At 46.0% G+C, this 14,365-nt stretch overlaps 1 long non-coding RNA gene across 1 annotated transcript; it reads right to left on the reverse strand.

The window, feature by feature from the left end:
• Positions 1-2,862: 2,862 nt before the first annotated feature.
• On the reverse strand, positions 2,863-9,794 carry LOC135444885 (uncharacterized). Its single transcript, XR_010439333.1, has 3 exons — positions 9,662-9,794; positions 4,399-4,481; positions 2,863-3,296 (listed from the first exon to the last, which is right to left on the reverse strand). It is a non-coding gene; the product is annotated as an uncharacterized LOC135444885 (long non-coding RNA).
• Positions 9,795-14,365: the final 4,571 nt, after the last annotated feature.

The following is a 14,365-nucleotide window of genomic DNA, read 5'->3' on the forward strand; positions in this document are numbered from 1 at the left end:
GCGACAGCGCTACAGAGCGCTCCCGTTTGGAAGCACTGCCCGCTCCCTGCAGCTTTCAGACCATCCTGGGCGTGCTGCTCGCAGCCATCAGCACCTGCCGGGGCTGCAGCCGCACACCGAACTCCATCCACAGGACATCTCTGTGCCGGCTCCGTGACGAGCTTTCCTCGGCTGTACCGTGGAACACGCCCCCCTGTTGTTGTCCCCTGGCATATTTTCATTTTGTGCCCGCATCTCCCTCCTGCTGCCCCCTGAAAAGCAGCCAGGAGCTGCTCTGCATCGCAGGGAGAGGAGCTTCTTCCCTCCCGCCTTTCTGCTGCTGCAGCTAGAATAATGCCAGCTACCAAGAAGGAATAACTCACAAGGAGCCTAATGAAACAGCAATCTGGCATTAAGATGTGTATATAGTTGCCATTTGTTAAATTGACAGATGACATTTGGAACATGCAGCCCCTATTCATTTTTTGAAGCTAAATACTCTCTTGAAATAAAGTCGTTGCCATTAGTGTTAAAGCTGATTTGCAGCCCAGACAGGGCCAGCTGTGCTTTTACACATTTCTGGGCACCAGGTCAGATTCCTAGCAGCTGTAAGATTTTCTTTTGTATTGAACTGGACAATTCATGAACAAGATACCCCAAATTACTTCAAGCTCTACCTTTATTTTTCCCTTCCTACCTTTTCATGTAGAATTCCTTCTACAAAGGAAAAACAGGGTTTTGACAAACAGATTTTAATCAGCCTAAATTTCATCATCTGCTACCTAGTCCCACTCCTCTACATTTTTATGTGCCTATAATAACAAGGTGCCAAAGAGAAGTTCCAAATCCCTTCAGCAGTAGTTCAAAATTTATTCTTAACCGACAAAAACTCAGCTTTCTTAGAGACAAATACCTCAGACATTGTATTTTAGGAACAGTTAAGAGTGTGGAGGGCTCAGCTCATCCATTTCAAAAACATAGAAATCATGGTAAAGATGCAGTATTCCTTTACACCTTCGAATTGCTGTCAACACTTTCATGATGACTTCCATTTCCAGCTCCAGAAATACTCAGAAGAAATAGGTGCCCAAACTTTATCAAAGTTGTACTTTTAGACAAGAACTTGGCTGTTACCTCATATGCTGCTTCATCAGTTGTATCAATAAAGGCCCAGAGAAGTCATCTGACGTGTTTATTTAATGTTTTTTCAATGTCAATCCATTTTAACACCAGGATGTCATTCCACTAATACCACTTCAACTTATTTTTGCACATAAAAGAGCAAAAATTAAGCCTTCCAATATGCAGAAAAGCTGGTAATTACATACATGGCTAGTATTGGCTGAAGGAAGTGAAACACCTTCCATGGGCGTATGCTGGGCAGGAGAGTGTAGAAGAGAGCAGAGTTTCACCTCACATCCCTTCAATGACTGACCCAAGGCTGGGAAAAGATAAAGTCTCTTGGCAGGTGCTTTCTCCAGCAGCTGAGGCAAGAGAAGGTGAGAGCCCAGCCAGCAACCTTCCCACTCTGATTTGCCAGGAGACACAGATTTCCTAGGAGTCACAGCCACACAGGAGCCGCAAGAGGAGCAAGAGCCTGCAGAATGTTTGAGTCACAGGAATGTTTTCTTTCTTTAAGTTAAAAAAAAATCTTAAATGATTTACATATGAATTGCTTCTAATGAGGACACACAAGATCAGTTTTCCAGCAGACTTTCAACAAGGCCAAAATTAAGGATACAATTACATGGCAGAATACTAGACTGAGATCTTCATGGTTTTTATGTCAACAGTGAAGTCAGCCACTGCTGGTGGGTGGGAAGCAGCTCTCTTTAGGGATGTTGAGCTGGTTGATTTTCTGATTACTTCAGAGAATTTTAAAAATAGCAAATTATAATAACAGGCCTATAAGACTCTCTAGCAGCTTTCTGATTAATGTCAACCCCAAGCTATATGCTGAGTTCTTGTCCATAAGGTACTCTGCTCAGACATTTTCTAGATGCTGTTTCAACCTGCGTCTTCTGAGTCACATTAGTCAGAAGAATTGGTCTGTAATTTAATTATTGAGAATGGTGCATTGGTGAGTTATTTCCTAGGAGAGAGAGTTAAGAAAACCCAACACTGCAGTTAATGTTGAAAAGTAACCCTTTTGTTTTGGCCTTTCGAAAATTTTTCCATATGTCAGAAGCCAAGTGAGACTGAGAGAGTTTAGAAAATTCTATTAGAAAGTCATCTTCACCCAGAGCTTTCCCAGAGATCAGAGGTTTTATGACTCCTTTTTATTTCTTCCTCTGCTTTGGGACTACATAACTCTTCCCTAACTTTCTGCAGAATTACAGGTATTTCCAATTTACTTCAGAGACCTTGAGTCTGTTCAGCTGTACAAATGACTCAGACTAGTTAAGGGATTTTAGAATTCAGGAGAGATGTCTTTAAGGTCCACAGTGTTTGTAGCTTGTACAACAGATGACCATCACTGCAATCATATAACACCCTGTACTTGCTTTCCTTCATGAACTGTATGGCCAGCAGTTCACAGACCTTTCCTCATGGCTCTTATTTTCTATTTTTCCACTCTTTTCTAAGCAAAGGATTCTCCACTTTTAATTCCTATGGAATTGGAATGATGGTCTGAGCCCCAATAAGCAAGGGATCCTCACTCTATTGCTTCTGGTTAACCACGCAGCTTGAAAATTTAGAACAGAAACATTTAGAACCTGAGCAGATTAAACAACAAAATCAGCAATATAAGGGATTCTCAGTGGCGTTCAGTTCCCAAACTGAAGCAAGAAGCCTGGAAAGGTTTTTAAGTGCTATGAAGTCCAAAAGCACCATCAGGTGAAAAGCACAGCAAGTTCTGTGATGCAAGCCTCCAACCTTCCTTCTATACCACCATCTTCCAACTCCGCTGTGCAGCTTCTGGTGCTTTGGGCCATCCACAGATGAAGAGCGGGCCTTGCTGCCCCTCCTGGTGGGCTGAGATGTGTTCTGGCCATGCCTGGCTGATCCAGACAATCTGGGACACACGCTGAGCTGCAAGTGTGCCTGGGCTTGTCCCTTCAGAGACCCGCAGGGCGCAGCCTGCAGCACCGCTGCCCCGAGCTGTGCAGGTGCACACGGAGCTGGAACAGGAATCAGCTCCAGACCCCCCTACAGACACCTGTGTGTGAAGACTCTGCCCCTCAGCAGCGTGCCTGAACTGGGCTTCCATTGCCTTAACTCTTCTCAGTTACTGCTCTCCAGGGACAGCATTGCACGCAGCCCACGAAATAGCTGTGATGCTTCTTTTTGGCCTGTAGAGTGTGTTTGTCTTCTGTCTGACAAAACAAAAAGATCAGAAATAGAAGGGAATTGAAAAAAAATGACAGAACAGAAAAATCCAAATAAATGCAAAAGACAGGGCAAGTCAGAGTGGCACAATGCAAATGCCAATATGCAGCATCCCTGAAGCCTTGATCCTGTGACATGGGTAGGACATACATGGGAGCCTGTTTTAATCACAAGGAAAGAAAACAGTCCTATTTTCAATACATTGATTTTCTAGCTTCCTTTTGCTAAAAACATATTTGTTTTTAAAGTAATTACATTGGGAAAAGGCAAGAGAAATGGGAGCAGTGGATTTGGAGGAAAAATAAATTCCAGCTGGAAAAAATGAAATGTGTGCCTACAGAACATGGTGGACACCAGGTTTCTGCTCTTCAGATACTTCTGTAAGCTGAAGGAGAACAAATGGGGTGAACTGGTTCTTCCCTTCATAGCTGGTTGAACCAGAAGATCTGCACCCTTTATCCTCCAAAGAACAGAGCAAGACACAAGGAGATGTAAACATAATGAGCCACACAATCTACACATGCCAGGTTTTTTACTTCATCTTTAAAACATGCTGCTTTTGGAAGACTTGAAGCCTGGCATGCCAAAGCTTGCGGTTGGACTGGAGGCAATCTTTCTGCTGTGGCAGAGCTAGCTGCTGAAAACTGTGTCCAGCAGGCTCTGCTCTCCACCACCTCTAGCCACTGTCTAGAAACTGGTGAGCTGGTGCCTGTGTTGGCAAAGTGGCTTGGCTACTCCAGGTGGACTCATAGTGGGAAGCCCCACCAGCTATAAAAATCCCTTCTCTCTCGCCACCTTTCCCTTCTCTTTCCCACTAGAAGCCCTGCAGGATCAATGTATCTGCATCCCACTGGAGTCAGACATATTTCCTTGGTTGCATCCCCAGCTCCCTCCAGCGAGTGTCCTGCAGCCAGGCTGGGCCTTGGTGGTCCCACTGTGCTGGTTCTGCTCTGCACAGACCGGCCCAGAGCCTCAAAGGTTCTGACCACCATGCCTGTGTTTAGTTTTAAGAGCAATTCAGACTTGTGCTTGGCTCATCTAGCAGACATAGCTTTTGTTTCCAGGGTGCATGTTTTCAGTGTGTCCTACCTGGCCACAGTTTTCAGATCAGGCTGTTCCTGTGTTGCAGTATAATAAGCAAAGGCAGATGATCCAGTCCTCAGTGGTTTTGCCTGGAGAGATATAAATCACAGTGTTGGTATTATTTCTTCACATGTTGTGTCATTTGCTGAACAATTAAGTGCGTGCTACTGAAGGATTAATAAGTGAGCCAAGGCTACAGAACATAATGCAACTTCACAGGAGGAGATGACAATGCAATTTTTTAATACTGTGTTATTATTTAATGTAAAACCAGCTGATGCAAAAATCAATTCCATGCTAAATTGTGTTTTCCTCTTTGATCCTTTTAAACTAATTTTAAAAAATGGGAAAGGTACCAACAGCCCATAGACAATCTCTAAATAATTTGTTACAGACTGATGGTAAGTGGCACTCTCACAAACCCATACTTATATTAAAAACCTCATATGTGTACATTATATAGACCATCAATTATAACAGCTGAAAGTAAAGTAAATGTTATGACTGTGCATCTACTTTACTACGCATTACATCTCATCTTGAGAAAATGGTATTGTTATTCCAAGCTATATATCTCATAAAGTTATCACAGACAAACTGTACACTGCTGATACTGATCATCAGTATCAAAATCTAAATACCTACATCCAAAACATGCACAATTACAAAAAAGTGGTTTATAAACTATATACAAATTAATAAAACCCATTAGTTTTTAGGTATTTTCTCAGTGTAACTCTATTTATTGTGTTTTGGCAGATAAATTAATAGATTCATCCACACTAAATTGCACTTCTTTCAATAAAGATGAGTCTCTGGGGTGTGATTTTGGATGGTATGCTTATAATCTAGGGCAGCTCAACATTAAGGCCACTGGAACCCAGAGAGGGTAAAAAACCCAATCAGACAGTTCAAAGGTTCACACTCGTGGCTCTCTTTTCAATAAGTGCATGAGGCCAAAGGGTGCTGGTCCTTCCCAGCTCCCGGGGTGGAACCACAATGAGCCCATCCCTGCAGCCAGCACTGGCTCTGGCAGCCCCTGCCTGACAGAACCCAGCAATCACCTGTGGAACATCGTGTGGGTGACACGGATGGTGGGATCAAACACACCCTCAGCGAGTTTGCCGATGGCACAAAGCTGTGCAGGGCAGCTGACACACAGAGGGAGGGGATGGCATCCAGAGGGACCTGGGCAGGCTTCAGAGGTGGGACTGTGGGAGCCTCATGAAGCTCAGCAAGGCCAAGTAGAAGGTCAGCACCTGGGTCAGGGCAATCCCAACAGATGCAGACTGGGCAGAGAATGGATTGAGAGCAGCCCTGAGGAGAAGGACTTGGGGGTGTTGGTGGAAATGTTCAACATGACCCAGCAATGTGCACTTGCAGCCCAGTGAGCCAACCTTGACCTGGGCTGCATCAAAACCAGCATGGCCAGCAGGGTGAGGGAGGGGATTCTGCCCCTCTGCTCTGGTGAGACCCCACCTGGGCCCTCAGCATAAGGAGATGAAGAAGGAGACAAGACCTGTTGGAGCAAGTCCAGAGAAGGGTCATAAAGAGAAGAGTCATCAGAGAGATGGGCATCTCTCCTGTGAAAACGGGGTGAGAAAGCTGAGATTGTTCAGCCTAGAGAAGAAAGAGAAGGCTCTGGGGAGACCTTAGAGCAGCTTTCCAGTATCTAAAGGGAGCTACACAACAGCTGGACAGGGACTTTTACAAGGGCATGCAGTGGCAGGACAATAGAGAATGGCTTAGGGTAGGTTTAGATCAGCTATTAGGAAGAAATTATTTACTCTGAGGGTGGTGAATTACTGGAACATGTTGTCCAGAGAAATTTTGGATGCCCCATCCCAGGCTGGATGGGGCTCTGAGCAACCTGGTCTAGTGAAACCTGTCCCTACCTATGGCAGGAGGCTAGAACTAGATGATCTTTAAAGGTCCCCTGCAACCCAAACCATTCTATGATTGTACGAAATCACTGTTCCCTCCTGGCAGAGAGTGTTGCTCCCTTCATCTATGGCATATCCTCAGCTGCTGCCAGCACAATTACACTGCAGGAAAATCCTATTCCAACTAATTTAGTCTTTATTTACTCAGAAGAAAAAACTAAAAAGCTAGAAGGTAAAGGCTAATGAAATACCAGTATGGGAATTATTTTACAGGAATAAAATACTTGGCATGTGTCTAAGGGCACAATACCGTACACAGTTCCTGAGAGAGTCTCCTTCACAGCAGGATTTCCTGAGGACCTTGTATGTGTTGACATAACCTTATAGTTATGGGAAAGATGCTGGTCCATCATCATGTCCCATCACAGTGAGAAGGCAGGGTACAAGTAAATTGAAAGGACTAGACACAGCATGTGCAACTGGGGAAAGCAAGCAGGCAGAGAAAACGAGTAAGTGCCTTTTATTTTCATGTTAAGATTACATGCAAAATGAGTTTTGAACCTGAAGCTGAAAAACTATTCCATATTCCACCTCTGTTGGTCCCACTGTTTGTCTAGTTTACAAAGCTCCTTCTCACATATTTGCAATGTTTCTCATTTGGCTGCATTTTCAATTAGTATCTTCATATATAAATAAGCTAATTTAGGATATGCCTTATCATGTAACTGGCACAGTGAACTGGGGAATAAGCATGCTTGCCAAGTAGTACCAGGAGCATAGATCAGGCTCCTGGCAGCAGGGAGGCTTTGGCTATTCATTGTGATGACACCTGGGAGAGGAATGATGCAATGCAGAGCTCGAGGCTTTCATGCCTTGCCTCTGCCACCATCCCTCTCAGACAGGGTGAGAGATACTCAGTGCCTTCCTCTGCTCCTCTGAATTACAGTCACTAACACATCATCTGAGGGGTTTGAGGCTAAACTCTTGTTAACCAGTTTTGATTCCTTCCATCATGTCTCTCATTAAGTGTAAAGTGCCTCCAGGGAAAGGCAGCTGATTAAACAGATTCCTCAGTGACATAATGAATTTACAAAGCCCTCCGGTTTTGCTGGGGATGTTTTGGGAAAAATATCTTCAGCCACCAAGGGCAAAGTCCACTGAGAGGGAGAATCACTTTCACTCTGCCTTGGGGCCTGAGAAACATTCCCCACCCAGCCTGGGGCCTGGGAGGAGATCATTGCTGGGCATTGGAAGGGAGGAGAAGGGGCAGGGACATGATCATCCATCCATCCATCCATCCATCCATCCATCCCTCCCTGCAGCACAGCACACCCTGTCATCGCATTGAAGGGTGGGGGTCACAGCCTCCTTGCTTTCCTTGGCAGCCCAGCTCTGCCACCCTTCTCCCAGCAAAGCTCTGCTCCCAGAGAGGTATTGCCTCTCAGCACAGGAAAGAAGTATGAGGCTTTTTCCAGCACTCAGATCTGTTTTTAGTGTGACTCAGCTCTGCAGAGTCCATAAGGAAGACACGGGTTGTGCTTTATTAGCACTTAGGTTAATGTTTGGAAATAACAAGACTGATGGTTTTATCTGTTTAATCATTTGGTGCTGCCAAGAGCGACCATAAGCACAGCCCAATGGTGCATGAAGGGAGTACAGCCTGACATTAGTTTCCCACCACTAAAATCCAAACATTAGCACACAAGTTGTGTAGCAGGCTGGCAGGGGCAGGCAGCCAGATCACTGCTATTGCAGTGACTCAATGATTGTAATTTTTCTTCATGGAGATTTTGAACCTCCTTGCATGGAAGGAGATGGGGGCAGATTAGGTGGGCTAATTTTGAAGTTTGGCAGTCCAATTTGTGTTTGCCCAGCTTTCCTATGCCCTCAGCTGAACTAGGCTACAGAGCTAAGGATTGAAAGATTTCTCTAGATTTCCCCAATATTATTTCATGTGTTTTTTGGTCTCCCCCTTTTTTTCTGAGCTCTCCTCAGGTACATTCTTTAGCAAGCAGCAGCTGCAGTGCAGATTCCCCAGATGTAACCAGGCAATGCTACTGAGCTGCCATATGCAGCCAGCAGCAGCTGTAGCCATTCATCACCAAAAAAGCAATCAGAGGGCTGGATCCTGTGGTCAGCTGGCACCCAGACAGCACTGGATGTGGCAGATGCCATCAGTGCAGAGAGCAAAATAAGAGATAACAGGAGTCAACAGACACAGGGATGTTTTCTTAGCAGAGGATAGCTACCTCAGCTGGTGTTTATCACCATTTATCACTAAAGAAGTGCAGCTGTTAGACCCACTGATCCTTTGAAACGTGTGGAACAAGGTTTGGTGAATTTTGGCAGAGTTACTCAGTGCACCTCTTCTTCTGTACACAAAATCAGGGGGAGAAAAGCCACTGAAATAATCACAGTGGAGCTGCACTCCAAGTAAAGCTTGCTTGGATGTGCAAACACACCTCACCCACTGCTGGGCAGGTGTATGGCTGTACACACCATGGTCCGGCTGCCCAACACTTCCAGCAAGGGCTGCACAGCTGGCACAGCACTGCAGAGCTCAGAGCTACCATGTAAAGTGCTTTTTCTAAAAGCTCCTTAGGGGCCGCACAGGTGGGCTGTCATGTAGGGGACTGGCTAAAAGAGACAGAGAGTCTGCAGGGCTGGCAAACCTCAAAGACCTGGGACTCTTAAAGCTTCCACAATTGCCCTGCATCTGATTTCTTTCTCCTGTTTGTATTCTGCTGGTATTTACACTTTGCAGTAAAAAAGGGCAGTAGCAGCACATGCCCTTGACCACCTCATATGTCTGAAGATGCTGTCAGGAGCTGCCCATAGCTTTAGCATGTCAGATCAACACTTTAAATCCTTTTTCCTCTGCCAGAGCTATGCTGTTTGCTAGCACAAAAATAAGCAGAGCCTGAGCTCTGCCTACTCTTCCTGCTTTTCCTCAAATACGTACCAGAAAAATAGCTGGAGCATAACTCCCACTCACTGTACATGATCCAGACTTTAGCAGTCCTAAAACAAGCTTTTTCCTGTCCCAAGCCTATGCTGGAACTAGTCAAAATTTAACACTTGCAAGATCATAACATTTTTAGAGCAGAGGAGGTAAGGGTGGGAAATCCAAATAAGCCTGAACACACCCAAAACATGCTGCCACTTCCATAACTAACAGAATCCCACAATGCTAAGCCAAAATAAAAATAGAATAGTCTTATCACCTCCTCTTTAACCCTAACCTCAAGGCCACCTCTGCTCCACAACTACATAGTTTCCCTCCAGGTTCACATTTTCAGCCTTGCCATCTTAATGAGAAACTTCTGCCAGCTGGATCCAGCTCCCAAAGCACAATCTGTAATGAGGACAGGCACCTGGGGACCTACCTGCCTCTCTCAGGAGAAGAATTTGGTTTGTCTTTCCAATCCCCCGCACTGCAGAGTCCTTTGAGGCTGAGATAAGGGAATGCCAGACCACCTGGCAGCAAGAGCCGATGAAAAGGGAGGGGACTGATGAAACTGAGATGTGGGTGGTAGCCAGGTTGGGGGAAAGGGTTAGAATTAGAGAATTGTTTATCAGAAGGGATTTCTGAAATTATCAAGTTCAGCTGTTCACTGCCAAGTCCACCACTAAGCCACGCCCCCAAGCACCACATCGACATGTCTTTTAAATACCTCCAGAGAGGGGACTCAATCACTTCCCTGGACAGCCTGTTCCAGTGCTTAACAAGCCTTTTAGTGAGGAAATTTTTTTCCTAATATCTAATCTAAACCTCTCCTAGTGCGATTTGAGGTCATTTCCTCTCATCCTGTCTCTTGTTACCTGGGAAAAGAGGCTGACCCCTTCCTGGCTGTAACCTCCTTTACATAGTTGTAGAGGGTGATAAGGTCATCCCTGAGCCTCCTTTTCTCCAGGCTAAACACTCCCAGCTCCCTCAGCTGCCCCTCACAGCACTTGTACTCCAGACCCTACCCCAGCTCCCTTGCCCTTTCCTGGATATGCTCCAGCCCCTCAGTGTCCTCCCTGTAGTGAGGGGCCCAGAACTGGACACAGGATTTGAGGCGCAGCCTCACAAGTGCCGAGTACAGGGGGACAATCCCTGCCCTGCTCCTGCTGGCCACACCATTGCTGATCCAGGCCAGGATGCCATCGGCCTTCTTGGCCACCTGGGCACAGCTGGCTCATGCTCAGCTGCTGTTTTCCAGCACCCCCAGGTCCTTTTCTGCCAGGCCACTTTCCAGCCACTCTTCCCCAGCCTGTAGCCCTGCCTGGGGCTGTGGTGACCCAAGGGCAGGACCTGGCCCTTGGCCTTACCGAACCTCGTACCACCGGCCTCAGCCCATTGATCCAGCCTGTCCAGATCCCTCTGCAGACCCTTCCTGCCCTCCAGCAGATCACCACTCCCACCCAGCTTGGTATCTCAATCCCCTCATCCAGATCATCAATGCACATGCCAAACTGGCCCCAGCACTGATCCCTGGAGAACACAAGCGACAGATCACCAGCTGGATGCAGCACCATTCACCACCACTCCCTGGGCCCAGCCATCCAGACAGCTTTTTACCCAGTGAACAGTGCACCAGACCAAGGCACAAGCAGCCAGTTTCTCCTGGAGAATGCTGTAGGAAATGGTGTCTAAGGATTTACTAATTACTAAAATAAGATTTACACCCTATTGTAAACTTAAATCAGGTTGGTCAAGCAGGACCCATCTTTCACGAACACACCCTGGCTGGGCCTGATTTCCCAGTTGTCTGTATGTACTCTGTGATGGCACCCATGATGGCTCTCTAACCTTCTCTGGGACCAGGATTTACAGGCCTGTTGTTCTCTGGATCCTCATCCCTCCCATTCTTGCAGATGGGTTTCACATTTGGTAACTGGCCCCTCCTCAGTTAGCCAGGACTGCTGGTGAATGATGGAAAGTGGATTGGTGAGCACTTCTGCCAGCTCCCTCAGCACCCTTGGGTGGATTCCATCCAGCCCTATAAACTTGTGTTGCAGGTCACTGACCAACATCCCTTAGATCATGGGGGCTTCATTCTGTTCCCCACTCCTGTCTTCCAGGTCAGGGCACTTGGTGCCCCAACAACCACTGGTTGTATTAAAGACTAAGAGAAAGGCATTAAGCACTTCAGTCTTCTCCTCACCCTTTGTCACTTCCCTTCAAATCTCATAAAAGATGCAGATTCTCCTTAGCCCTCCTGTTGTTGATGACATATTTATAGAAACATTTTTTATTGTCTTTTACTGCAGTAGCCAGATTAAGTTCTATTTGAGTTTTGGGTCCTTCTAATTTTCTGCCTGCGTAACCTCACAACGTTTGCAGTCCTCCTGAGTTGCCTGCCTCTTCTTCTAAAGGTCATAAATGCTCTTTTCATCCCCAAATTCCAGCCAAAGCTCCCTGTTCAGCCCAGCTGGTCTTCTTGCCCACTGGCTCATCTTTCAGCCTACCCCCACGCCTTTGGGATTTCCTTCTTGAAGAATATCCAGCCTTCCTGGACCCCTTTACCCTTGAGGACTGACTGCCATGGGACTCTGCAACCAGTCTCCTAGACAGGTCAAAGTCTGCCTTTCAAAAACCCAGTGCCTTGTTGGCCTTTGCACAGATTCTTATCCATAAACACTCAATCTTATTGCCACCATCAGTAAGCTTCAGAAAATCTAAACACTCCCTAACATACAGGCTTACCACACTTCTTCCTTGCCTATTCCTTCTGATCTGTGTCCTCATATATGAGCATCTAGTTTGCTCCCAAGCCTGAAAAGAGGGTGTAGGGTGCTGGTGCCCATTTGGCAACACCACTTTGTTTTTTATAATTTAGTTTCTTCATTATACCTTTGGTTTTTTTTCCTCTTTCACTTGCTGCTTTTAAGTCACAGCTTGCTGGGAAGGCAAGGCTTCAGTTTCTCATGAAGTAAGGACTGTTCAGTCAAAGCCCAACTTTAAAAATACATTTTCTAAATATGCACTATTCACTGGTGTCCTCAGTGATTTGATTGGCAGAAGTAAAAACTGCAAAAGTGGATCTTGTCAGTCATTCTTAAGTCTTCCTTAATATGGAAGCAATCACCTCCCATTTCAACCATTTTCTGCAAGGAACACAGTGGGCTTAATAAAATGCACATACCTGCAGTCTCAACTTCGTCTTATTTTCTGGTATTTTTTTTTGTGTGGATTGCAGATGTGCAAGGCCAAGATAAGAGACCCTTCCCTGTGACATCTGAAAACCCATCCTGGCCTATATTCCATCATTTTCTGGAAATGCTCTGCATGTGTGCACACTGGCCCAGCTCTGAGTGCCTGTCTCATGAGATACAAAGGACAAGGGTGACACAAGCCCTGTGTTGTGCAACACCTGCTCATTTCAGACTCATCTTTCATAAGTGGTGAACATCCATGGGGCTGTCTGTACTCTGAGATACATGGAGACACCCACCAGCTTTTAAAGAAGACCAAGGTGGCCTCATACTGAGGTCCCAAATTATGTTTAGAGAATGGTCCCAGAACTCTTTTTTTCCCCTTCATTAAAAGACCTCCTAAGGAAGAATTAAACTGGTAGTGCTCTATGGTAAATTTAGCTACAATGTTTCTGGGACAAGATGTCCATAGAACAAGCATCTCTCATTTATCACCAGAACATCTCAATTCTGACCTGAAACACAAATTTGGTGCCACGTGTAGCAATGTGTTTGTGGTCTGTTGCAAATGCCAGCCAGCGAGGGAATATGTTGGTTTAAGGCACGCAAGTAAAAAGCACAGCTTTTAAAAGCTCAGCTTCATTTTCCTTTGCTGGGAAAGGAAATAATTATTCTATTTATTTTGCTCCCAAGATGGGAATAGTAAATGTATTTCTCACCTCACTGAGAGGAAAAAAATCACACCCAATATGGTTAAGGTGCACCCCCTTTTACAGAGCAATGTGACAACCTTGCAACTTCAACACAATATTTTTTCTTTAGCTGCTGCCTTCTGGATTTTTTCTTTTTAATGTGGTTTATTCTTGAGAGATCCCTCATGCATGAGCATCTTGGATTGTTTCCTACAGAACAGCAGAGCTCCTAAATAAAAGGAATGGGTAGGGCAGAAGTGAAGCTTATTTCAAACAGGGCTTTAGAGGAGCTGATTTTGCTGCCATGTGGAGGCAAATATTTGGCCACAGAGGAAGAACATCTTAAAAATGAGCTATGCTCCAGGAGTGAGCAGAGCAGTCCTTCCTAGAGGCCTGTGGTAATTCATTTCTTGGATGATGTGAGCTGTGATTCCGCTGAGGCTGCTGCTTTGTTTGTTTGCTCTTGCAGTTGAGATCGCCTTTTCCACAGCCCAGAGGCACCTTCTGGAGAGCCAGGGCCCAGGACAGCATTTGGATATTTGTGTCCTGTGATCAAGGACAGGGCTCTGGGAGAAAAACTGGAGCACAGAAGATGTTCAGACCAGGAGTGCACACAGCACTGCTCCTTTTTGACCCTTTTAGGGATGCTTCCTTGTTTTTCAGCCACTGGGTGCTGTGACACAAATTTCTCTGTATGTAGTGTTGTTTCCCATGACCAAAAGCCCTGCAAAAGAGGAGCCAATTGGGACAATTCCTGCACAAGTTTCCCCCCACACCTCTCCAGCTCCAGTGAGAGCAACCTGTGTCTTCACACTACTTCTTGACCTCAGCTCCCTCTTAGTGAGGTGATCCACAAAGTGAACACTAGAAGGCATTCTCTGAGCCAAGGGTTTTTCCCCAGCAGCTTGCAGAAAGGCCCATCTGCCTCCCTCAGGGCTGGTGTTGCCTCCATCCAGCCTCCACACCTCTGTGCAACTTCTGCTCTGAGTGAAATGGTGCTGGTGACAGGGGAGGAAACCTGGCTCTAGGTAGAGATGCTCAGAAAAAAGTTGCATTACATGTAAATCCTAAAACTTGTCGGAGTGGATGAGGGCTCCAAGGCACAAGGTGGGATTGCTGCTCCCAGGGGTGGTGCAGCCTGTTTCCTCCCTGGAACAGTGATGGGAGTATGGCTCAGCTGGAGGCAGTGGAGCCAACACACCGCCCAGGCGGCCACGGGCACGCAGTGGGTGAGTTAAGGACATACTTTCAGCCTCA

Source organism: Zonotrichia leucophrys, chromosome 3, assembly GCF_028769735.1.
Source record: "Zonotrichia leucophrys gambelii isolate GWCS_2022_RI chromosome 3, RI_Zleu_2.0, whole genome shotgun sequence".
Classification (NCBI taxonomy): Eukaryota; Metazoa; Chordata; class Aves; order Passeriformes; family Passerellidae; genus Zonotrichia; species Zonotrichia leucophrys.